The sequence below is a fragment of the Cynocephalus volans genome, chromosome 12 (genome assembly GCF_027409185.1).
Source record: "Cynocephalus volans isolate mCynVol1 chromosome 12, mCynVol1.pri, whole genome shotgun sequence".
In the NCBI taxonomy this organism is placed as follows: Eukaryota; Metazoa; Chordata; class Mammalia; order Dermoptera; family Cynocephalidae; genus Cynocephalus; species Cynocephalus volans.
In genome coordinates, this window is record NC_084471.1 from 98,807,187 (window position 1) to 98,833,717 (window position 26,531).

Sequence of the window (26,531 nt, forward strand, 5' to 3'; positions counted from 1 at the left end):
TGGAAAATAATTGAAACGATTGTGTTTCCCTAGGTTCCTAATGGGAAACCTGAGGAATGGTGATGTGATAATGGCAGAAGGTCCACTACAGGGGGATGGGGAAGGTGTGTGGGGACGCAGTGAGATCCTGAGGAGCAGTATTGCGTTTGCTTGCTAGTGGGACGTCTGGGTTGCACCACGCCGCAGGCAGGTGGGGGCTGGTCTGGGGCTCGTCCATGCAGCAACTCTGTGCTACTCAGTAACTCCAGAACATGCTCATTTTATCCCATTGTCTGCAGCCTGAGTTGGTCATTCCAGGCCACAGTCCTGAGAGTCTTTTGTGGTCCTTGAGCTGTAACTCCAGTGTCACTTTTTGAAGTCAGGAAGAGTTTGAGTAAAAGGACAAGATGGTGATGGGGGAGGAGCAGGTGCTGTTTTTTATGACAGGTGCAGGTGGGGCACTTTCCACAGGGTTGACCCATATGCCCTCCCCCAGCACAGCCACTCCTGGGAGACCTCTCCCTCCCCATTTTGTCCCCCCTACTCCCCCACCCAACCCAAGAGAAGTAACGTAACCTAAGAGCTCGTGTCCTCCCAATAGACCAAGACATTCTGACCAGTGGTAGGAAGTTTGTTTAGATCCCATGAACTTCAGAAACCCACACAGAGCACCACTCATCCAGTCCAGTAGAGGCTTTCACTCTCACGGTCTGTACCCGATGCACTCATGGTAGGCTCCGCTTAGTTGCCGAATAGCCTCAGCGGCATCACACTCACACACATCGTCTCCAATCAACATTCAGTGGGTTCGACTACACGCCGGACATGCAGGCCATTTGTCCAGCTCATCATTTCCTAGTTCTAGGTCAGGCGATACTTCTCAGCTCCAACCCATTCTGGCAACTTTTAAAAAGTGTTATGAAATAATAACATTGGGAGCTCCTGTACTAGTTTTCTATCACTGCATGACAAAGCACCACAGACCCAGGAGTTGGTTCACTAGCTCTCCCTGCTGCAGGTCAGGAGTCCAGCCAGGCCTGGCATGGCTGGGTCTGTCCAGGTCTCACAGCACTCACAGCCAGGCACCGGCCAGACTCACTCACCGTCCATCTCAGGCCCATTCGTGTTGTTAATAGAATTCCGTTCCTTGCTGTCTTAGGACCAAGGTCCCCATTCCCTTGCTGGCTGTCAGCTGGGACCACCCTCAGCTCGCAGAGGCCACACTCAGCTCCTATGCATCTGGCCCTCTCCATCTTCAAGCCAGCAACAAAGAGTGTCCCCATGTCAAGTCCTTCTCATGTTTCAAGACTCTCTCACCAAGAGGTGAGACACCAAGACGGTCCCTTTAAAAGGGGCTCAGCTGCTTTGTTAGGCCCATCTGGGATAAGCTTCTCTTAAAGCCTGTCTTAAAGTCAGCTGATTTGGGACCTCAGTTATAGCTACAAAGTCCCTTCATAGCAGAAGCTCCGCCAGTATTTGATTGGATAACGTGTACACCCAGTAATGAGAGTCTTGAGGTCCATCTTAGAATTCTACCTACCACCCGTGCTCTTGCCATTCAGCTTGAGAAATAAAATGTTCTAATAAACAGATGCCCCTATGTGCCCTACCCTTTGCCATCACACTGAATGTGGTGTTCATCATTTCTTCCTGCTTGTCTTACATATGTAAGTACCCCTAACCAATATACCGTCTTCGTTGGGTATGTTCTAAATCCAACATCCTGTACATGTTCCTCTGCAGCTCTCCGTGTTGCTATTTTCCCCCTGCATTGTATTTATGAAGTTTATCTGTGTTGTTCTGTGTAGCATTAGCTCATTTATTTTCACTGATGTATAGTATTTCATTGCATGACTGTATGATGATTTATTCATTCTTCTATTAGTAAATATGTAGATTGTTTTCAACTTCTTCTGATTACAAATGATGCTGATAAGAACATTTCTCTACGTTTCTTATGCATATGAAAGTGTATGCCTAGGAGAAGAGTGGCCGGCTCCTAGGATGTGTACATCTTCAACTTTACTGGACATCGCTAAATTGCTCTCCAGAGTAGTACACCAATTTGCACACCTATTCCAGCTGCTATTTATTAGTAATGTAAATGACTAACTTGTACATTCATTATGCACGAGACAATAACTTCAGTGCGTGTATTTGTATTTCATGATCACAAATTTATGAATGAAGTATGATTACTATCCCTATTTTACAGAAAACTGAAACTTAAGAGAGAAGTATCTTTCCCAAAATCACAATGTTAATGACAGAGCCAAGATTCAACTCCATCAACCTGAATATCGAGGAAATGCTCCTAATCACTCCACAGTACTGATTCCCTTTCCCCTTTTGGACACGAGGCGGGATGCACGAGCAGAGGGAAAGAGCGGGTAGAAGTGCAACTCAGATGTGTGTCCCACCCACCCACCGCTGCTGCTCTCATCCAGACACTTGCGGGAGTCCACCTACTGGAAGATGAGACATAAAATCTCGTCCCATAGGAGGAAAAGTTCAAATACGAGACTCTTCTGTGTAAATGGGGCTATTGACCAGAGTCATGCCTTACAAAGACACCTGCAGTACTTACTGTTCTAAAGTCAAGTCAATCTTGATTTGCCTCCACACTGCACCACTAGCCAGGTGGTTTTTGAGAAAGTCCTTTACCTTTTCTAATCCTCAGGTTCTCCGTCTATAAAATGGAATAATGATAATACCTACTAAACAATCTGAAAGTCAGTTAAACTAAATGAAAACAGAAAACATCTTACACTGAGCCTGGCACATAATAGACACTCAGTAAATGTTGGCAAATTGAATCCTTGAGAGTTGGAGATTTCAGAGCCTCAGGAGTTTTGTTCAGTCTTTGGGATCTGGAGAAGCCAGTCACCAAGGGTGTGTGTGGCCCATTCACAGTAGGAATTGTCCCAGACCTGCCAGCAGGTCCCAGGGGATTGATCATAGGCTCTATGCAGCAGTTATACACTTACGGGAAAGCATGGGTATGTCATGTGGTATATGTGGCCACAGGAACTCTGAGCAAGGGAGTGGAATACCGCACGCTGCTAGCTGAATCTATGGTCCACATCAGTTCAGTGCAAAGATACCAGATTCTCACACACACAGGAGCAAAGTCCTGGATATGGTTGTGCCTGATCTGGGGAGGAAGGATTGAAAAGCAGCGAGGGCCTAAAAATAAAGGCATTGACATTTACTTTAGCTGAAGTCAGAGATCTGCTGACAATGTTCACAGCACAAGCAGAGGTCAGCCCTTAAAGCGGCTTCTCAAAGACGTGATTTAGTAATGCACGCATGCAGGTGTGTCTATTCACTCTGCCGAGGACCTCTTCTGAAAAGTGGGGCAAGGATGGGGGCTGGATTAGGCCAACTCCTATGCAGCCAGCCCTGCGCTTGCCAGAGTCCAGTATAAGCAAGACCTGGACTCTCAGGGACGTTGGCCCCTGCTGTGTCCAGCACCCTCTACAACTGCACTCTGTGGTCCTGTGCTCTTCGCTTTAGTGTCCTGGATCTATGTATTCCCCCAGAACTTCTCTCCCTCCTGGAAGGGTCTAGTCTCAGAAATGAATCCCTCTGAACCTGTAAGGTAAAACATTCTTGTCCTGGCTGCAGAGTGTTCCTCATGAAGAAACACTGCTAACATGGACAATTCCAGGTGAGCAAGGGAGGTGGCACAACCCCAAGCATGCAATTGAGCAATGACCAGACGACAGAAGAAGCGGGAGGATCATTTTATACATCCTATTTCTAAAAGGAAAGGAAACTTGCAAGGCACAGAGGAATCAGATCTGAGAGGGTCCTCAGTGTAACAGCACCGTCAGCCTAATCCCACTGTATGTTTTAGCTGAAGTTGGCCTTAGCTGGAAGAATCTGGGAGCAGCCAAAACTAGAAAGGAAGCTCCAAATGCCCTGTATCCTGATGAGGGGATGATAGCTAAGAAAATAAAGCAGTGCCAAAGCCAGAAGGGGACAGCAAGGAAGGAGTCGGCCAGTCAGATACCCATCTTGGGGATAATGAAAAAGGCACATGGACACCTCATTCTGACTTTCAGATGTTCTTGAAAGCCACTAGTCCCATCTCAAGCACCAGGAGCCATTAAAGATATCGAAAAACAAAGGAGGAGAGGGAAGGGGAGGGGAAGGAGGCGGGGGAGATTCTCCTTCTTACACACAAGCCCAGGATCTGAATCTTTTAGGGAGGAAATATTGCCTAATCCTATGACCTTTTCTGGAAGAGACTAGAGATACAGGGTTATTGTTCCCAGACTTCAAGGGCTAGGACTTTTCCTGCTGGGATTGTGCTGGAAGAACAAGGTGACTGGGCCTTCCAGGTGGATGATGTAGCCCTCAACGCCAGCCTGTGGGGAAATCATTCCAAGTGATAAGCCACCTCGAAAATCAAGCCCCTAATTGGAGACACAGATGGTCCTGGTTCCAAATTGTTTCTTTGTGGCTGTATCACAGTCTAGCTGCGGGTGAGTCATTTCCCAGAGAATTTCAGTTTCCCATCTGCCAAATGCAGTGACAGTACTAAACCTGTGCCTGGGGAGAGGAGGGGCAGAGGAGTCTGGAAGGAGTAGACATAACTTCAGATTCAGCTTGGCTTCAAGAAGTAGGCACCAATTTTTTTCTTTGGGTGAGGAGTACTTGCCTCTTATGTTGGTGACAGATTTTGCCCCAGCTCCACCTAAGCCTAATTTCTCTCCAGGCTTGAGCTCCATAGCAGGCCTGACTGTGTGAGACTGTCACATTGGCACCCTTTGGGGGCTCTGGCAAAGGGTCAAGACAACAAAAATATTGGTAATGTTTATGAAATTTTTGTCTGATTATAAAAGTGATATGTGCACACTTAAAAAAAATTAAATGTTCAAAACTCATAAAGAGGGTAATAAAAATGACCCATAAACAACTGTTAATATTTTGGTGTGTTTCCTTCCAATCTCTCTATATGTAAATAAGATAACAGGATCGCATTATATGAATCCAATTGTACATCTTACTTTTTATACTTTACACTATACTGTGGGCATTTTGCAAGGTCATTAAATATTTTTCAGAAATATGATTTGCAATAGCTTCATAAAATTTCCTCCTATGAGTACAATATAATTTATCTAACCTTCACCATTTGAGCACATTAATGTAGGCTGTATCCTATTTTTCTCTCATAAATAATTGTATTCTTAGGGTTTTTTGTATAAATTTATGATTATTTCATTAGGGTAGCTTTCTAGAAGTGAAATTACTGGGTTAAAGTTGGCAGGCTTTCAGTGGCAAATAGCAGAAAACCAAACTCAAACTAGAATGGCTACCAGCCACAATCAGGGCTACAGACATCCTCAGTCACATCTAGGGGGAGAGAGCAGATTTCTCTCTCCACATTCTAAGCAAGAGTCTTAAGATTCAGCCTGATTGGAACATAAGTCCTATGCCCATCCACAAAACAAGCACTGGGGGCCAGGAGTTCACATGTTCTAAGTGCCTTAAATCAATCAGAGACATCTGTGGAGGTAGGGAAGGGTCAGCTTCTCCCAAAACACACAGTTTCTAGAAGGATGGATATCCAGATAAAAACCTGAACAGTAGTAGGAAGGAGAAAAGCAGAAGTGAGGGCTGAATAAACACCAACAAATACTTACTACAAGAATGAACATTTTAGGGGGTTGACGCTAATGTTCAAATTACTTCCCATAAGGGCTGTGCAAGTGTAAAATCAGCAGTGTGTTAGAAGGTCTAAATGTGCCTTTACCAGTACTGATTATTTTATTTTTCAAGTGTTTTTAAATTATCCAATCCCAGTTTGATGGGCCCAAAGAACTATTGCATTCTGATTTAAATTTCTATTTCTTTGATTATTATTATGTGCTTATGGCCATGTAGGACTTCAAAACCTTGGAAGTTAAATACTGATTACAAATATCCTGAAGAATTCCAAGCCTCGGCTGATCTACTCCATCCTGACCATTAAGAAATAAAGATTGTAGTATTTGGGCCCCCTACAGTGAGTGGAGTCTGTGTTTAGCCTTTATCCCTTAACTGAATGTTCCCTCATTGAGTGCCTGGGTATCCCTAATGTCCTCAATGCTCTGGGAAAACAATTGTCCACTAGTCCCAGCCCCAATTCCTAGTGTGCCCACCAGGATCCCATTGGGACTGGAGCTCTGATATTTTACTCTGGGTGAGAGGGGTGGCTGGCTAAACCTTAGCCCCACATTTCCAGTCACAGTCCTGTTTTGCGTAAGCAGGGTAGGAGAACCCTGCTCCCAGGTGCTGCACTGTGGAGCTCGGAGAATCTCCTCTGCTCTCTCTCCTTGGGGACTGACCATCTTAAAGTGCAGTCTCAGCATCTCGGACTGGACCAGTACTTAGGATATTGTTGGACTCCTTGCAAGGCCAGTTCTACAGCCAGGTCAGTCTCTCTAGAACTGGCCCTCAAGACCCCTGTTTACTTCTATCCCCTTCCAGCCCACCACCATTGAAATCTCACCCTGCATCTCTGCCATAATTGAGCTAATACCACCAGTTAGCTCCCTCCTTCCTGGGGGCTGGCAATAGAAAAGAGGGAAACATACACATCATTAAAAGGTAAAAACGGGCTCAAGATTACATTTTACTTTCAGATAAGGCTCTAGCAAAAGTCAGTATGAAGGGAGGCCCCATCAAGTAGGTTATAGGGTTAGCAATAACAATATATGCCATGCTGAGCTCAGACCTAGGCTGCCCAGACTTTCAAAACAGAAAAAGGGAGTTCATAGCTACTTTTCAAGAAAAGTCCCCACAAATGCTAGTTCAATGGGCTGAAAATCTTGGACTAACTCCTTAATGCATGGAATGTGGACTTTAGAGATCACCTCTGCTCATTCCACTTTCTAGCAAAAAGTGCCAGTTACTGGGGATATAAGATGAATGAGACATGGCCTCTACCCTCAAGAGCAGAAAGGCCACAAGAACAAATGCATGCAAAATAAGCAGTACTGGTGATATGACAGCCATTTATTCATCTGGGGCATAAGGAAAGGAGGGTTCAGGCCAGCTCTACAGGAGGGGTACCCTGGAACTGAGTCTTGAAAAGTACACAGGGGTTATCCGTCTGCACACAATGCTAAGTATGCTAAATGTGGAGAAAAGCTGGGAGAAAGCTGGAAAGCATGAAACAACCCAGTATATTCTGAAGAACTATAGGTAATTCAATGTTCCTAGGTCATGAAGAAAGAGGGCAAGAGAGGGGGCTTGCAGAAATTGATCAAATAAGCAAAAGGGTTCGATGTTTATACTTAGGGCTAGAAGGGAAAGGACATAGATACTTATTTCAGATGTCTGTATGGAGACTGAATGAAGCACCATACTGAATGCAAATTATTGTCATAGTTCAGGTACAAGATAGAAGAGGAAAGGCATATGAGAGATGGTGAAAATTAGAATGTACCAGACTCGGTGACCAGTTAGATGTGGAGACTGGAGGATAATGAGCAGCAGAGGAAGGCTACAAAATTATTCATTCACACATTCATTCAACCATTTATTTATCCATTCAATAAATATTTGAGTACTTGCTAATTGCTAATTAGGCTTGAGGAATACAAGCTAGACATGATCCCTGTCTTTACAAGATTTACAGATAATTAAACAAATGATAACAATAACAATGACTGGTGTTGTGATAGGAGAAATACAGAGAGATTGAGAGTGACTAATCTTGTCTAGGGGACAGACTGAGCTGAGGTGAGGGAGTGATGTTTACACTGATATATGTAGGATGAGCTGCAGATAGCCAGGTAAAGGCACGGTGGAGAACAAAGTGTTCTGCATAGAGAAAAATAATCCGTGACGACCAAGAGAAAAAGAGCACAGCACTACCCAGAAATTGAAAGAGGAGAAATACAGCTAGAGTATAAAGAAAGAGGGAGAGAGGCAGGATATGAGGCCAAACACAAGGCTGGATCCAGAAAATAAATCCTAAAGGTTAGGTAAGCCACATTGCAGAATTGAAAACATAGTATAGGTCTCTACACTCTGCAATGTGGCCTATCAGGTAAGTGGCATGATCAGATATGCATTTGGAAAAGATTATTCTAGCTTCATTCTGGAGAATGTTGGAAGAGGAGCAAGACTGGAGGCAGGAAGAGCCGATAGGAGGTCAGTGCTACTCCATGAGATCAGACCCAAATCAAGGGAAGCCAGCTGGGTAGTGCCTAGAAATGAGGGGAAGTGAAACCTCCCTAGATTTCTAAAACATCAATGGAAATCTGACAAGACAGAGACAATTGTATGTTCCAGACATCCTGCCAAGCAGAAACACTGCATGTGATCGGGAAGAATGCTTTGATAAACCACAATTATTGTGGGAGACACCTCCCTGCCTCAACCACCCTCTCCCAACCCTGCTAAGGATCATGGTAGATTCACAACAGATGATTTCTAAATAATTGCACCTGTTGATGGACACTTAGGTTGATCCATCACTTGGCTATTGTGAACAGTGCTGCAGAGTGTATGAGAGTGCAGGTATCTCTTTGGCACACTGATTTCAAATCCTTGGGATAAATACCCAGAAGTGGGATTGCTGGATCGTATGGTAATCCTGTGTTTAGTTTTTTGAGGAAATTTCATACAGTTTTCCATAATGGCTGGACTAACTTACATTCCCACTAACAGTGAGCAGGGGTTTCCTTTTCTCCACGTCCTCACCAACAATTGTTACACTTTGTCTTTTTGATAATAGCCATTCTGATGGGTGTGAGGTCATATTTCACTGTGGTTTTAATTTGCGTTTCTCTGATGATTAGTAATGTTGAGCCTAAGTGTCCACTGGACGAATGGATAAAGAAAATGTGGTGTATATACACAATGGAATACTACTGAGCTTTAAAAACGAAAGGAATTTTGTCACTTGCAATAGCATGGATGGAATTGAAGAACATTATGCAAAGTGAAATAAGCCAGACATGGAAAGACAAATACTGCGCGTTCTTACTTATATGTGGAATCTGAATCAATCTTAAGTCAAAGAAGCAGAGAGTAGAATAGTGGCTACCAGAGGAGAAAGGAGGGGGAGTCTGAATGAGGAGAGAATGGTTATAATAATGTAAATGTACAACCCCCCCAACACTCATATAAACACTATAGAACTAACTTTGTTTTCCCTTTGTAACTAGCCCTTAATGATTAACTAAGATTGTATTGAAAGCAGCTGTCCATCATGCTTGAAGACTCTACAACCTGTCTCCCCAGTACATTTACCTATATAAATCCCAGTCCTCAGTCAATCAGGGAGGCAGCTGCGGCTACATCCTCTGTCTCCTGGTCTGTGTCTTTGGAAATAAAAAGCCTTTCCTTTAGGTTCCGTCTGGTGTATATGATTGGTGATCCTACAGCAGTGAGCATTCAAACCCATACAGGTGAAGGATCCCCCTGACTAGGTCAGCTTCTCCCAAGTTGGCTAACTGAAGGGGAATCCCACGGGCCTTGTTTGTTACCAACAATGTACATTTCAGAGTGTAGAGCCAGAGCTGAATTGTTCAAGAGAATAGAACAGGGGTCAGTGTCTGCAAAGAGCCAGATAGCAAATATTTTAGGCTTTGCAGGCTAGTTAGTGTTTATTGCAACTAGTTAATCTGCCATTATGTGAAAGCATCCATGGACAACACATAAACTAAAGGCATAGCTGTGTTCCAATAAAACTCTATTTACAAAAATAGGTGGCCAGCTCACTGGCCTTTATTTGGCAACTCCCATAATAGAAGATAAATTGAGCTCACCTTCCATGGGTGTTCCTTTTCTGCAATTTCCCTCTAAATAAATGGTGAATGTACACTTGAACAATGTTGTTTTGAAGGTATGCCCCAAAACTAGCCTGCCTGGAGAGCCCACACATCTTGCATTCCTCCTTGAATGATAGTGTGACAGTGGAGGAAAGAAGTGGGTGGAGGCAAAGTCTATTTAGACAGTGGCATTATTAGGACTTCGTGATTGGTTGGATGTGGTGTTAGGCAGAGGATAGAGTTAAGAAAGACTTTTGCATTTCTGCTTTTTTAAGCTGGTAGACTGTGAGGTGACAGAGGATAGGGAGCTGGTTTGGTGAGTGAGAATGAATAGATCACTTTACATATTTTCTATTTGAAGTGGCCTCATGACATACAGATGGAGTGATCTCTCCAGTAAGGAGTGGAATTTTTGAGCCTGGAGCCCAAGAGACACTTCCTGGGCTGGAATTATAAATTTGAAAGTCATCAGTAAGGAAATGAGTGAAATAGCTCAGAAAGAAAAAAATGGCAAAGGGCTAAGAGCAAGCCCTGGGAGACACCAGCATTTAAAGGACAAGTAGAGGAAGGGGGACAAGAGAAGAAAATGGAGAATGAGCAGCCCAAGAGATGGGAGTTGCCTTGGATTGAATTGTGTCCCTCAAAGGCCACATATTAAAGACTTAAACCCCACTGTGACATTGATAAGAGGGTGGAAATCCTATTACGGTAATTGAAAGGTGGGGCCTTGAAGAGGTGATTAGATTGTAAGGACTGTGCCCTAGAAAATGTATGAAGAAGTTGATGGTGTAATGGTGGTCATGAGTATGGCTTTAAAAGAAGTGAGGAGCTATCTCTCTATCTTCTCTGCCATTCTGCCATGTGAGACCCCTGCGTCACTGTCACCACCAATGAGGCTCTCACCAGATGTGTTCCTTGGACTTTGGATTTACCAGCCTCTGAAACTGTGAGCAATAAATATTGTTTCTTTACAAATTACCGAGCTCCAGTTATTTTGTTATAAGCAACAGAAATGGACTAATACAGGAGCAAAACGAGACAAGTGTGGAGTCCCAGAAACCAAGGAAAGAGAATTCGAGGAGACCGAGAATGGTCAACGAGGCTCAATTTGGAGAGACAAAGAGACAGAGAAACAGAGAGAGAGAGAGAGAGAATAGAGTGGACAAGAGGGTTTTCCTGAAATAAGTCCTAGGCATTTCACAGCATTCTATCCTTTCCCCATGCAGCTAATTTTATAGAAAGAAAGTAGGCTTTGTTAATCCTGGCTCCCATCTTTCCCCTCCTCTTTCCCCAGCAGAGCCAACTAATGAGCAGGAATAAACATCACAGATTCAACATCCACGGCCCAATTACAATGGGAAGAAGGATTAGGTAGTAAAGGAGGAGAAACATGATCCCACCAAGACTACCTGAGGTGCTGGGAGATAACTATTTTCAAAAGGCAGACTTATAAATAGGAGAGCTTCCTTCCCCCCATTCAGAGCCCACAGCACATCTTCCTCTTTTCTATCCTGGGGACCAGGACCCTGACATGCCCAGGTTCATATCTCTGCTGCCTGCCCCACCCATCCCTTCCATCCCTTACTCTCTGCTCTTCCAATATCTCCTCTTCCCATGACTCCACTTCTAAAATCGCCAATGCTGGCCATGCTGAGGCAGAACAACATGCACCATCTAGTGTATCAAAGAATCAGAAAAACATCTCTAATTCCATTGCCTGTAAGGTGAGGAACATGAAAGTTTGTGATGAGGAAGCCCTGGCTGAGATGCCCAGCTGCCCTCGCTGCCCTCAAGACAGAAGTGCTAATTGCAGCAATAAGCCCCTGCTGAGACCCAGCAGGGTGAGCATAACTGATTTTCCAACCTGCCAACATTCTTCTCTCCCTGCCTCAGCCTCCAGGAGGGAGAAAGGTGGAAAACGGGGGTGGCCATCCACCCCAGAAACTCAGCTTACAGCCCACACCCTCTCGGGACTGTGCAGAAATATAATGGGGCAGCTCAGTGGGATGTCCTGGGAGTGAACAGAGCCCATCCCCCCTGCAGAGCTTGAGGGAGACCACTGGGGATTAGACCATGGTAGAGATCCTCTGGGGCCTGGAGCTTCCTCACACCAATCTAGATGCAAAGGCAAGATGTGAGAAGGGCCTCCTCTCTGAGCTGCCTGCAGAGTGACTCTCACTGAGGGAGTCCCATTACTGCCTTTGGCGCTCCCTCAGATTTCAGAGACTTACAGTCCCAAGGATTCATCGTTAAACATCAAATTTAATTATAAAACATTAGTGGTTAGAGCATTTAAATCTACCACTGGTTCCTAGTCTGTGAACTGGGGAGGCTATAGGATTGTTTCTTACCTACATTGTCATGGTAACCAGTGTATAGCTTGAGAGTAATATGGCAAAATTCCCAAGCATCTGTGGGCAGAGGACATTTGAATCTGTATGTAACTGGTTTATTGAGCAGTCTGAACTTAGTGGGGTGTATGCATAAAGTAATTGTATTTTTTCCAATCACCGCTTCCACCTATGTCTGCAGCACCTCCCTTTCCAAACACGTTACACATGCCTCAATAAAGTCTCAGGCAGATTCCTGAACTCTCTGGTCATGTTTGGCTCTTGAAGTGCAGCCCTCCTCTCCCCTCCCCCACTTCCTGAACAGCTTTGTGCTGTGTATTCATTTCCTAGGGCTGCCACAAGTGTGACAAACTGGGTGGCTTAGAACAGACATTTATTGTCTCACAGCTCTGAGGCTACAAGGCCAAAGTCAAAGCGTCAGCAGGGCTATGATCCCTCTGAAACACTATGGAGGATCCTTTTCTGCCTCTTCCATTTTCTGGTGGCCCCAGACGTTCCGTGACTGTGACAACATAATTTCAGGCTTCACGTGGTGTTCTCCCTTTGTCTGTGCATAGGTCTTCCCTCTGTATGTCTGGGTCCAAACTTCCCCTTTTAATGAGGACACCAGTCACATTGGATTAGCCCTCCTCCCCGTGATCTCATTTTAACTTCATTGTCTCTTCAAGACACTATTTCCAAATAAGGTCACATTCTGAGGTACTGGGGGTTAGGACTTCAACATGTCTTTTTTGAGGACACAATTCAACCCCTAAGAAGCTGGGACCTAGTACCACTGTCTGACTCTGAGCCACCTCCTGTGTCCTAACCCTGCAAATCCTGACTCCTCCAGTGATGCTGGGGTGAGGAGAAGGGAAGTGGGGAGGACAAATGTCATGCCTGGCCATTGTTGGGGTCCTCTCTCTGCTGATCATGGCTGCTTCCTTAGCTTACACAGACTGGCCGTTGAAGATCTCCACGCAGCAGTCTTCCAATTATGGGCTGTCTCTCCTTAAACACATTTGTGAGTTCTTCAGGGTGTCCTGTCAGCCCCTCTGCAACACAACCCTTTGATATAAAAGATTCACCTCCAGCTTGACGTCTTCCGCCCCTGGGTTCTCCAGCTCTCTCAGACCTATGAACTGGCCCCCACCTTACCAGCCTCCTGCTGCAGAGGTCTGACACTTGGTAGGCTTGTGTCCCAGATACCAGTTCCAAAGGAAAAGGAAACTTCACTCACCATTCTGCAGGTATGTATGTGTACACACACGCACTCATGCACATGCACACACACACGTAGATATACGTCTCACAACTAAGATATCACTGGGACAAACCAATGGCAAGCATATTAATGTCTTGGACAATGTAGAAAACTTAAGTTGATAATCAACCCAAAATTATTGCCATTGTCTACAGGACAGATTGTCCTTGCCTTTACTGCTTTACTCTAAAGCTAATGATTGGTTTTGGACATCATTTTCATGAACTCAGAACTTCCCAAGGAGATAGTTAAAGAAATTATGGTCACAATTTGCTGATTAGGGTACACATTAGTAAAGGGGACAACACATAATGCTGGCTACTACTTGTTGATTACTTTCTATATGCCAGGCACTATGCTAAGTGCTTTCATACGCATAATCTAATTTCTGCTTAGAACAGGTAAGGGTCATGCCCATGACCAAGCTGCTCGTAAGATCTGAAGCTGGCCATTGAGACAGGCAACCCAACTGCAAGTTTACATTGTGACCATGGTAACTTTCTGCCTTCTTTGGAATCCATACCACACACCCACTACCACTGAATCCTATTGACCTACGGGACTCTCCCAAATCATTTCTCAAAAGTCACCTCCTCTCCTACCCGTGTGACTAGACCCCAAGTCTGCAGAGCACTCAGATCAGAGCTTAGTGTCATTTGATCTCCCCACATCAGCCTCTGCTCCTGAGGAACCCTGTGAATTTGCATCCACCTGTACTGAACTGAGCTGTAGTTCTGTTAATGAATGCTGAGCTCAAAGTGCAGTTAGTTCATCAATATTTTAGGTTTAAATAAAGGTGCAGGGGACAAGGAATAAAAATAGGCACACATAGGGAGGGGAAAAAATGTTCTTCTAAATAGAAACTGACGAGAGAAGAGGAAATCATCACATTAATTCTTTTTACCTCTCAGAGGTCAATTTGAAATATTCAAGCTAGAGGAAAATCTATGTACTATAAAAAAATTCATGTGCAATTTTAATTAGCTCTGGCAGGATTTTTGTTGTGTTCAGAGCATCTTCAACTATGAAATTGGGAGAGGCAATGGAGTGGAAAAGAGAGAGCAGGAAGCCAACAGAAGGGAAGGAGAGAAAGTCCAGACTGCGGCCAAGTGGGAGGAGGGAGAGAATTTGTGTTCAAGTTCCTCTGTTAAAGTTTTCTCAGCCTAGCGTCACCTGTCAGGTGAAGACAACCATTGTCAAAGGCACCAGCAACACTTACAGTAAATGAAAACAAACAGTAGAGAGTAAGGCGAGAGAGACCTGGCAAAGGGAAACACGTGTTCAAGTCCATGGTTTCCATTCATGGTGTATTTGGATGAAAACTTAACTCACAATGAGAAATGATGCTGGGTCCTCCTGCAAGGAAGAAAGAGGAAGCACTTGTTCCCTGGGAATGGAAAGAGGACTGACATAATGACCGGAGACATGCACGTGCGCGCGTGCACACACACACACACGCGTTCTTGTCTCCGCTCACTCCCTCTGCTCATTGCTGGCGGCATCTCACTCTGACATTCCCAGTTCAATGTCCATTGCTGATACGCCAAGTCATTTACCATAGGAAATGCAGGGGACATAATAGACTGAGCTTGGGCCCAAGAGTGGCCAGTAGGTAATTGGTATCAAAACTCCCAGAATAGAAGTTTCACTCAAGTACATGTCGAGTACAAGGAGAGAAATTTGATAGAGAATTTCCTGGCTCACTGTATCATTGAAGGGAAAGGAAAACTACTAAAATCCCAGGTACCGATTGCTTTCTTTTCTCAAGTACTTTCAGAGATCTACCATTCACATCATTTTAACAATCTTGGTTCAGTATCTATCATCCTTAATTGCCAGGAAGGACTTTCTTATTGTTACTGAGCCCAAGTCTGGCAGCCTGCCCTGTACAAAACCCCTGGCTGGGCTCGCCACAATCTGTTACCCCAAGGTGTCCAGCTCCTGGCTGAGGCTCACCAAAATCTTGTTACTGAACCCAAGTCTGGCTGCTTGCCTCCAAACAAAAACAAACGACCCAAAAGTGAAGTGTTGGTAGAATAGAAAGTCAGCTTTTATTCAGGAATACTGGTGACCCGAGGAGAGACAATTGGCTTACCCAACTCTCCAGTAAACCTGAGATGAGAATGGCAAGACTAAAAATATTGCAAAGACTCAGATTTATTGAGGGGTTTTTAAAGAAGGGATTGAGGGAATGGAACATGGGAAATGAAAAGCAGGAGTAGGGGGGCATGAGCTGTGGGGGCTCCATGCAAGGAGCCAGGTGCAAGGTCTCACCAAGGCTCTGTCTGGTTTCTGTTCCCATTCTTAATGTCAGCTTGGGTTCTGCAGAATTTTGATTTGCTTCAGGGTAGAATCAGCATAGTTTTATAGATGTTTTCCTTGGTTTCTCAGGGTCTGGACAGTGCATGTCTCACTGCAAGTCTGCAGCCCCAGGCTGATATGAAAACAACTTTATATTTATGTAAATATGTCATCTCACCCCATAATCAAGGTTCAAAATATCAAATAACCATGAGAAAAGAGGGAACTCAGAGAAATGCATGCCAAGAAAAAAACAAAAAAACATGTCTTTTTAAAATTTGCCTACAGCCCAGGCAGTTTTAAGTCTTAATATGGCTTTAGTCCTACTTATTCCAACATTATATCCAATCTAAATCACCCTTACCAAAGCACAGATATATGTCCTAATGCAATGACCATTCACAGACATGAAGGCTATTTCAGAAAGCCCCTCCCTTAGATTTTACCTCTATTTTCCAATCTCTTAATCATCTTCATGACTAGATACTAAAAAATTCTTCCTGCTCCACTGAGACTGTACTGCACTCCCGACGGCTTCCATCTGTTTATTTATATACACAATTATTACTTACCACTGTATAAGATCTTGTGAGGAATACAAATGCAGGGGTATGATACATCTTCCCCACCCTCCAGCAGATCAAAACCTACAACCTCTAATTGTTAAATCACAGTATTACAGACGTAACAAGTCATAAGAGAACCCATAGTTTGCTTAGCACACCCAGCATTTTCCAACTATACACACCTGTGCTAATGACATTCCTAGGAACTGCAGATGCTGGTCGGTGTGCCATAGGCTGGGAGTTATGGCCAGTTCCCAGGGAACTTACCTTTTTCTCTCACTCAGGAACCATATCTAAATGCAAGTCAGCAAATGCAAAATTATTATTTGGATGACCTTGATGTTCTTAATTATTAGTAGAAAAAAGGAAAATCATTTATAAACTTCTGCACCACTAGTAATGCCTTTCTTGAAAAATAGCATATTTGAAAACCCTTTATCTGACCCAATTTTTTACCAAGTGCAGGGGGGTTTCTAAAGAGTCCTCACCTAACTAGACCCCCTCCATGGCCTTTTCTTAATCCCCGCCAACCTTGACCTCTGCAAGGAAGCCCCTCACCCCCTACCACCACCCTGTTGTCAACTACTTAAAGCTTCTTCTTCCTGTGAGTGATACACACTGTCCTGACTCTGCTCTGACTGTGTTTATCCCATCTTAGTTGATAAGTAATAGCCAACTCTAAATGCGATTGTAGCCTAAGGTTTGGATTTCTGCCTCTGTCTCTTCTCTCTTGGTACTTTCTCTTTGGAGACCATCTACTTTAACTAAGCCGTCTCCCTGACCTTTGCTCTGAGCTTTAATCTTAGGTTTGCCTTTTCCTCTGAACATATCTATGTGTGAGCCTGTCCATTACCTTGAATTCTATGCACCTAAGTTGAAATTCTTCTTCCCTTTCCTTACAACCAAAATCTGAAGTCCCTCTTCTGATTCCTAAACTTCTCTATATGATATTGACTATTATTCCTGGAAGATATTGGGCACCCTAAAATTGCTTAACAAATATTGTTATCCCACTTTAGACTATAAGAAATTTGAAGTCAGGGGTCCTGTCTTATCTTTGTATTTTCAACATCTAAGCCAGTATCTGACCAACAGCAAGTGCTCAATAAATGAGTGAGTGTATATTCAGGTGGGTGGGAGTTACTGAATCCTCCTGAAATCCAGCCTTGAAACATACAAGACCCATGTTTGATCCATCTCTCTCTCCATCTCCAAATTCAACCAGCCACAAAAACTTGTCGATTTTCCCTTGCAGTTTATCTCTGCATGTCTACTTACTTTCCATGGGAGTGGCCACCACTTCCCTTATTAGCTCTTTCTAGCCCGTGCTTGCACCTGGACAGTAGCCTCCTGAACAGCTACTCCTTTCAAAGCCTTTCTTTACCCCACTGCCAGGCAATTCTAAAACATCATGCCCCTATGCAAAGTCTATAGTGCTCTTAATTGCATGCAGGTGATATAGAAACGCAATAGTCTTGCTCTCACTGCCTTCATGATCTAGTCTTAATCTTTCTCCCCAGCTCTATTTCGAATAACTCAGTTTTCTAGCTTTTATCTGCTCGAGCTGATCTGGCTCGCTCTTTTTCCTCTGACTCATTGCTCTGTTTTTCCCACCCTGACTCTACACTTTTGCCTATGCTGTTCTCCACTCTTCCCCCAGTAATGTCTTCCCTCAGCTATCACGATCTTCTTAGCCAATCCCACCCACCCTTCTGACTCAAGTTTAAGCCTTCTGAGAAGGCTTCCCAGCCCACCTTCTTTGAATCCTAAAGCTTTTATTGTCCGTCTCATTCATTGGGTAACTCATCACATACTGCCAGATGACAACTCCTGTGCTGCTGCTGTCTTAAGCTGCTGTTTATCTCTCATCATGTTATTTAGCTTTTCACTGACTTATGTCATGTCTCCACAACTAGATCGTGAACTTGCCAAGGTCAGAGACCCCGTCTCATCATTTTGGGTGCCCCATAGTATTTAGCATGGTATCTTGCACACTGTAGGCACTCAATAAATATGATAACATATCCTCCCTCCATCCTTCAAAGTCCAGTTAAATCCCACCTCATTCATAAACCCTTCCGTTAAGGCTCCAGCACACACTATTTTTCTTTCTCCAGGTTTCATTTCACTTACCGTCTGTCCTGCTGAATGCATGCATTATGGGCTATAATCCTGTTTATGGTGTCTTGTGTATAAAATGTGTTCATCCTATTAAATAGTCTGTTTCTTGAGAGCAGGGCCGTTGTCTTAGAACTCGTCTCTCGTCCTCTCAGGGCTAGGTACTGGACGAGTTCCAAATAAATGTTTATTCATCGATCTAAATAATTTTCAAACTCCAGTCAGGGGTAATCTAAGAGGGTAGAAATTAAGCAAGATACCCCAATGAAGCTCCAATCGGATATGAATATAAGTATTGCCACAGCTTTGCTGTGCTTAATTTACGGGACCTACAATATGACATATCATTTTGATGTCTGGGTTTCTACAGTGATGAAGAGATACCGAGGCACTTGCCTGGGATCTACTTGACAAGTCAGAAACAGACCGAAGCAAAAATGAACTGCTCCAGAGCGCAAGGTGAAGGTTCTTCACTCAACCTGTGGTCGGTCTGCAGTCCTTTCACTCACCGGTAGTCACTCCTTTAGACACTGTATTCAAAAGGTGCCTATAATGGCTAATATGAAATAATGCCTAATGCTCATATCCTTTGCATTTTATTTAGTAATAGATTTATTTATTGATTCATCCAGTACAGACACTGCATTAGCACTGCTTGTACAGAGGTGAACTAAGCAGAAGTGGCCCTTGCCCTATAGGAAGAAGATGACTAAACCAGTAATCACAGGCAAAGAGTGACAAACACTATGAAGAAAAATGCTGAAACCTTTTTGATGTGGATAGAATCTTAGTTTGCTTGTGTTGCTATAGCAAAATACCATAAACTCGGTAGTTTATAAATAACAGAAATTTACTTTTGACAATTCTGGAGGTTGGAAAGTCCAAGATCAAGATGCCGGTAGGTTTGGTGTCTGGTGAGGGCCTGGTTCATAGATGGTGACTTTCCGCTATGTCCTCACATGGGGAAGTGGGCAAACAAGCTCCCTCAGGCCTCTTTTATAAGGGCACTAATCCCATTCATGAGAGCACCACCCTCATGACCTAATCAACTGCCAAAGGTCCACCTCTTAATACTACAACATTGGGGACTGGGTTTCAACATACAACTTTTGGGGGGACACAAACATTTAGGCCATAGCAGATAGTGGGATGGATTCTCAAGAAAGCACATTTAAGCTGAGGCTTGAAGGATGAAAAGTAGCCAGTCAAGGGAAGAGCTGGACAAGTAGCATTCCAGGAAAGTGCATGTGCAAAGGCCCTGAGGTAGATTTGAGGAACTAAGGGAAGGGCAGTATGACTAGAGCATAATGAATGAAGCAGCTTTCGTAAAGAGCATATATTTAATACATTAACGACATCACAGTCAGCCCTCCATATCTATGAGTACCAAATCTGGCGTTTCAACAAACCACAAGTTCAAAATATTCAGAAAAAAAATTTTTTCACAAAGTTCCATAAAAGCAAAACTTGAATTTTCCACACGTTGAGTACTATATTGAATCCCTCCAAATGAAGTGATGTGTATTAGGTATCATAAGTAATCTAAAGATGATTTGAATTATACACAAGGATTGCATAGGCTATATGCAAGTGCTATGCCATTTTATATCAGAGACCTGGGCATCCATGGATTTTGATATCCATGGGGGTCCTGGAATGAATCCCCCATAGATACTGAGGGACAACTGTACACCTTTTAATGCTTGCTGAGTGCCAGACTCCAAGCAGTGACCCTGAGGGCAATACACTATGGATTGTGATTGACAACACAGGCAGCTGGAAGCAGAGCAAAGACACTAAACTCTGTGTCAGAGACCCGAGTTCGCTTCCCAGTTCTACCACTAGAGAGCTGTGTGATCTTGGACAATTCATTTCACCTCTATGGGCCCATTCTGTTGTCTGAAATAAGCCATTCATTCTTTCATTCAATTCAACAACTATGTACCAAGCACCGGCTATGTGCTAGGGCATATTCTAGATATGGGGGTGTATTAGTCTGTTTCTTTTTTTTTTTTTTTTTTTTTTTTTTTTGTATTAGTCTGTTTCTGTTGCTTATAACAAAATACCTGGAACTGCGTACTTTATAAAGAAAATGAAATTTATTGCTTACATCTTCAGAAGCTGGGAAGTCCAAAGTCCAGGGGACACATCTGGTAAGGGTCTTCTTGGTGGTGGCTTTACAGCAATGCAAGAGCCTCACAAGGCAGAAAATGGTGGAGCAGAGAGAGAGAGAGAGAGACTCATATGCTCTCCTTTTAAAGCCCTCAGAACCACACCCCTGACCACCATTAAACCATCTACTTAATCACCTCTTCAAGGCCCCACCCTTCAATTACCATAGTAGGATTTCCCACCCTCAACAGTTACAGTGGGGATTAAACTTCTAATGTATGAACTTTGGGGGACACAATTCAATCAACCCACAGCAAAGGGATACATAGTGGGAAACACAAAGGACCAAATCCTTGCCCTTCTGGCATGTACAGTCTAGTGGGAGCTGGAAACTAGACTCCTTCTCTCTCTCATACACACATGAGTTAAAGGTCAGTAAAGTGGGAAAGAGGTCAAGGCACTGGGGTATAATCTGGAAAAGCCTCATGAACAAGATGCCATTACAGAAAAGATGTGAAAGAGGTGTTGGTGTGGGCCGAGTGAGAACCCCCGAGGAGAGAGTTCCAGGCAGGGGGAGGAGCAGCCACAGCCCTGAGGCTGGCGTGTGCCCCGAACAACGCTCAAGGAACAGCAAGGAAGCTGGTGTGGCTGAAGCTGGTGAGAACGAGCATGGCCAGAGCAATCATAATTGATCTTAAAGTGGTCTTTCCCTGTGAAATGCAGGGGTTCATGCTGATCTGCAAAGGGGATTAGGCACAGACAAATGATTGCAATTACATGCTGCGGCACCACGCACGGCACAGTGGGGGGCATAGCTTCCCTCCACTCAGCGAGCACAGTCGTCCCAGGAGCAGGAGCTAAAGGACAATCCAAGCGTGATGGAGACACATGGGAAGAGCCACCAGCAGTGTGAGGATCCAGAGCAGGGGTGTGGGAGACCCAGGGGGAGCGAGCACAGCGCAGGTGAGGGGCGGTGGAACATATGATGGGTGGGGAAGGGTGGCACGGCCCAGGGAAACCACAGTTAAGGCCCAGTGAACTGCAACTCCTTGCAAAGGGTGGAAATAACCAACCTCAGCCAGTGTGATGTCAAGGAAGAAAGTATAGAGACTGTATGGATATTTTTTAAATGAAACAGAAATGAAGGGAAGCAAAGGAGTTCCCAGCAAAGGAAGAACTGCCAGGAAAGTGGATCAACTCTGAGACTAAGTCTAGGTCTCGTCAAGGGTGCCTTTTGTCAACACCTCCTGAGTGCCAGACACTCTGCTAGATGGTTTATAGATGGTGTTTCATGTAGTCATCACGACAGCCCAGAGAAATAGGCATGGTTTCCCCCTTTTTACAGATGGGAAATGTGTCAGCCTTTCTTACCTCCATCCTTTTGGCCTGTGTGCATTGTCATAAGTGTGCTGGACTCAGGAGATGGTGAAATGCTGCTCCTTTAGCTATTGGGGTGACTGGAGGCCCTAGGAAGGGCCCCCAGCCACAGGCAGCCTCTCTAGTCTATCATTGTGTGTTATACAAACATTATCACTTTTTACATGTGACATAGGAAAGGCTTGGATTCATTTGAAGATTCTTTAAAATAGGGAGAAAAAATGTAGTTATATGAAATAATATCTAACTGCTGAATTGCTTGTGTTTTCCAAGGTTAGGGACAATGCTGGGAGGAAAAAGGTAAGGTTTCCTTGTTTTCTGAATACATGGAGGCTGCAGGTTTATGAGTTCAGAGGAGCTGGGTCCAAGCAATGAGCTAGTGGACAGTGATTTAGAGGCCTGCAGGCAAAGGGGAGATATGGGCAGTGGGCAGACCAAGAAATCTCAGCCAGTGGGTCTGGGCACTGTGTGAAGCAGAGAGGGAAAGAGGAGCTGTTGATCAGCAGGAAGATGGGAAGACTTGGGAGAGTAGACCTGTTTGTGGGAGCTTAGGTTTTACTGTGGAAGTAAAACCCTGTGATGTTCAGCCCTGCCCCATTTCTATACAAAACCTTCAGTAAACTCGCCCTGGCTTTATAATCCTTGTGGCATGGGTGGATTCACTGGGAGAGAAGAAAGTGGCCCTGAATCACACTTGCTGGGTTGAGAAAATGTTGACCAGCCCAGATAAGGGGAGCGGGGACAGCTGCCTACAAGCAGAAGGGGAAACTGAGGTTCAAAGACTGTACATCACCTTCCCAGAGTCACATGGGAGCAAGTTGCTGAGATCTTTCAGCTTCCAAAGCCAGAGTTCTCTCCACCCCACTGTGCTATACCCTTGGATCATTTAGGTTAGTATTTTGGCAGTGACTCCAAAAATTCTGGCTCTGAAATGTTTTCATGTTTTTTCCCCCACCAACCTGACTGCTGGGTAAATGGAACATCTGCACATCCTTTTCTTCCTCCTTTTTGTGCTGTTTGAACACCAAATAAATTGAAAACAACAGAAAAGGCATAAAAGAAACAAGGAAGCAAAAAGCTTATGAGAATATACAGTAATTGGAGCTAGGTCAAACACCCATGAAACCATGGATGAATGAAAAAGACAGGCAGCTCAGTTTTACTCTGAGTCATAGGAGAGAGAACACCTGCAGCCTTCACTTGTTTCAGTTAAGTAATGTGGAAGGCAGAAGTGGTCCTCCATGAGAGAGACAGGGCAGAGGATTTGGGAAGCGACAGCTCTGGTAAATCAAAGAGTGTTGTATTTCCAGGGGTAGCATGTGTAGTGATATAAACAAATTATTATTGCTGTTTTTTAATTTTAAAGTTGGCTTCTCAAAAATAATGCCTGGAGACTAGGCAGTGAGAGAAATGAATCAGAACCTGCAGGCTGAATGCTTTCCGCGTGCTTCTGTCCTCAAGTGTCTGCTGGGACAGGGCCTCTGCATCACTTGAGTAGCACATAGTCCACCTGAGGGAGCAGCTTCTGCAGCTGCTGCCTGATGCTTGTCTTCCCTGTATTGCTTACAGAGAGGTACAAGAAAGTATTGGAACTGGTGAGAAAAGCCTGTATCTACAGGAGTGTCTTAACTTTTTCTGGACTTAAACCCCTTCCAGAATCTGAAACAAGCATAAAACCCTCCTTTATTGAAAACAGCACAGAGACGCATAAATGCAAAGTTTGCATATGAACTGTCAAGGGTGGGGAGTAGGGATGGCTGGGTATAGAACTCCTGAGACCTTCTAGGCAGGGTTTCTCAGAGGAGGGCTTTGGACCACCTGCGTTAGAGAGAACTTGGATGCTAATTTAAAATGCAGACAGGCTCCCAGCCCCACCCCAGACTTACAGAAGAAGAATCTGTGTGTTAGACTCCAGTGTCTGCGTTTTATCCCACTCTCCAGGTTAATTCTGATGCACACTAAGGTTTGAGAACCTTGTCATAGCATGTCTGTGAACCCAGGTTTAAAACTCCTGACTTGGAACCACCTAAGAGTGCTTGTTTAAAACACAGATTCATAGACAGAAGCTGTGGTGCATTAAGTCTAGGACAGCATGTGGAAATCTATAGCTCAATCACCCGCTGGTTCTGGTGTGGGGATTCCAACACCCACACTTGGAGCAATGGCCTGGAGGAATAACTCTGAAGTCAATTTGGGAGCTTTTCTCTAGTTTTGGTGTCCCCCATGTGCCTAGTGCTAAAGCTGACTCTCCGAACCCAGGCTTCTTCCATTACAGCATCTCATTTAAATAACCCACCCAAAAAAGTACCTGTTCCACATGTCATTCCCTGACAGCCTACCCCAACAGAGAGTAGTACTAACTCAAAAAAGGTTACAGTTTTGTCATGTCAGGAAATGCAATTTCAAAAATATTTATATTTGTCAGGGTCCTCTGATATCTTAAGCCCAAGTAGGGACCAATCATGAGTTTTTTGGTGAGACATGAAAGATGGATAACCTGGGAGCTGAGTCTACAATTGCATCACGAGCAGACTTGAAGCCATCTGAGGCTGTAGGTTATGACTTCTTTAGCTTTGCATGGCATCTCTGGTGCAAGTCTTAAAACATAATCTCGGTGCTTGGGGGCGGGGAAGAAGAAAGGGGGAGGGAAAAAGGGAGAGATTGGATAAGGGGCATAAAGAATAAGTGTGATTTGCAACAACGAATATGCTAATAAAAAAAGAAAAAGGAAAGAAAAAAACTATCATTCAGGAAATTTAGCACAATTTATGTAAAAGTAGTGGTAAAATATGTGGAAACCTTTATTGGAAGTACTGCTGTAAAGAGAGATTGATGTTGTAATTTTTACATGATTGTTACTTTTGTTTTTACCTTCAGATGGTCTTTATTCTGAGCATTATCATTTTTATGTTTTACCAATTAAACCAAGATAAACTTAAAAAAAAAAACATAATCGGTGCTCAATAAACGTAATTTGATCTCAGATTCATTGAGCATGAGTAGGCACCCACCCATGTCACTGGCCTCCTTTTGCTAGACCCTTCTGTAGAATGCTGCAGCTGCGTATGTCTGGGGAAACAGAACTGGTGATGAAAGCCTTGCAGAATGCACCATACTCTCCCCTTTCCAAACCACTTCGACAATAATTCAGTCTCTGCGAATACAGAGGGGAGCAACTCCCAACGATATAGTTCTCTTTCAGTTTCCTCTCCTCAAGGGAGAGAGGTTGTTAGAAGGAAAAAGAGATAAATGCTACCACCTTGAACAATTCTTAGAGCCAAATAAATGGTCTGGCAGGTTTGTGGGCTCCAAACCGAGCAGATGGAAGGACTACAAGGGAGTAGATAGTTTCAGAAAAGCAACTGGTCTCAAGAAAGTTTCCTTGGACATTTAGTTTAAAATTGTCTCAGATAGGAACAAAGCTTCATTGATTAAACACTGGCTGAAAGACCATAAGGTAATGACAAATTGCCAAGTAGTCCATTTGAGGGTAAGTGTCTAATTGGTGCCACAGGGTTTGGGGTAAGAACCTGTCTTCCTTCACAGCTTTATTAATGATCTGGAAGGAGTTGGAAATGGTATGTTTATGCTCAGTTGGGAGCTAGCACAAGCAAGAGAATAGTACAAAAATGATACAAATTGACTAAACAAAGTGGAAAATAGTCCCATGACATTCAGTTTAGAAAAATAAACTTTAAGATTTTTTTTTAAAATACAGGGATAAAGAGGCTAGAGCCCAGTGGAAGAGAATTATGGAGTTCATGAAGGCACGGGAAGCCATGATGAGAGAGAGAAAGATCATTCTCACCATTTTGAGCCCCAGCTGCTTCCAGACTGGAGCTGGTGAGCACATGGAGCAAGAGCTGGCAAAAGCTGCAGCTATGCCCTTCGTATGAAGTTGCTTGGAGGTGGCAGGGGAGAAGAGGACCTTGGTGGCCCCCAGGCCAGCAAGACCCCTGACAGGGTTCCTGTGGACCCACATAGGAGCGAGGAGCCAGAACAACTGAAAAAAGGAGCCACTCAGAGGCTGGTGAGTCATCTCAAGTGACCGGCACATGGCCCATCCTATAGGGAGTGTTTGCAGTGTGGGGGTTCAGGGAGATAGGTCATCTGAGGAAACATTGGGGCACAGCATGGACAGCTGATATGTCCCCCAATCAGCACAGAACCACCCTGTGGAGACTGGTCAGGAACACAGATCTGCACAGGGTGCAGTTCTCTGAAAAGACTCAGGCCCAGACCAGAGTTTCCACACAACCAGGTGTACTTGACCTGACAAGACTTGGAAGTACATACAAGGTCAACAATTAAAACCTGAGCTGCACAAAAAGCCTTCCCCAGGGAATCAGTAGCAATGAAGCAATTTAGCTCAACCACAGGGCTCAAGTACTGGTCCCTACAGGAAGTTCCCCAATTTTAGAAGTAAGCAAAGGACAACAAATTAGTTCCAGTGCAGAGTTTAAGTGATGGGAACAGCAAATAATCCAACACAGAACTGAAAGAAAAAACAAAATACCCACAGGTCAGAGACAAAAGTTGATATTAACTAGTAAAGGTCTCACATCACCAAAGAACACCTGTAAAACCTAGAAGGACCAGAAGTCCCCTGGGCAGCCAAGCCAGGGAGGGGGAACGGCCATGGGCCTCAGCCATGCCCCTGACATCTGCAACCAGCTCACCACAGCCACTGAGCTGCTTCAGGAAGTGC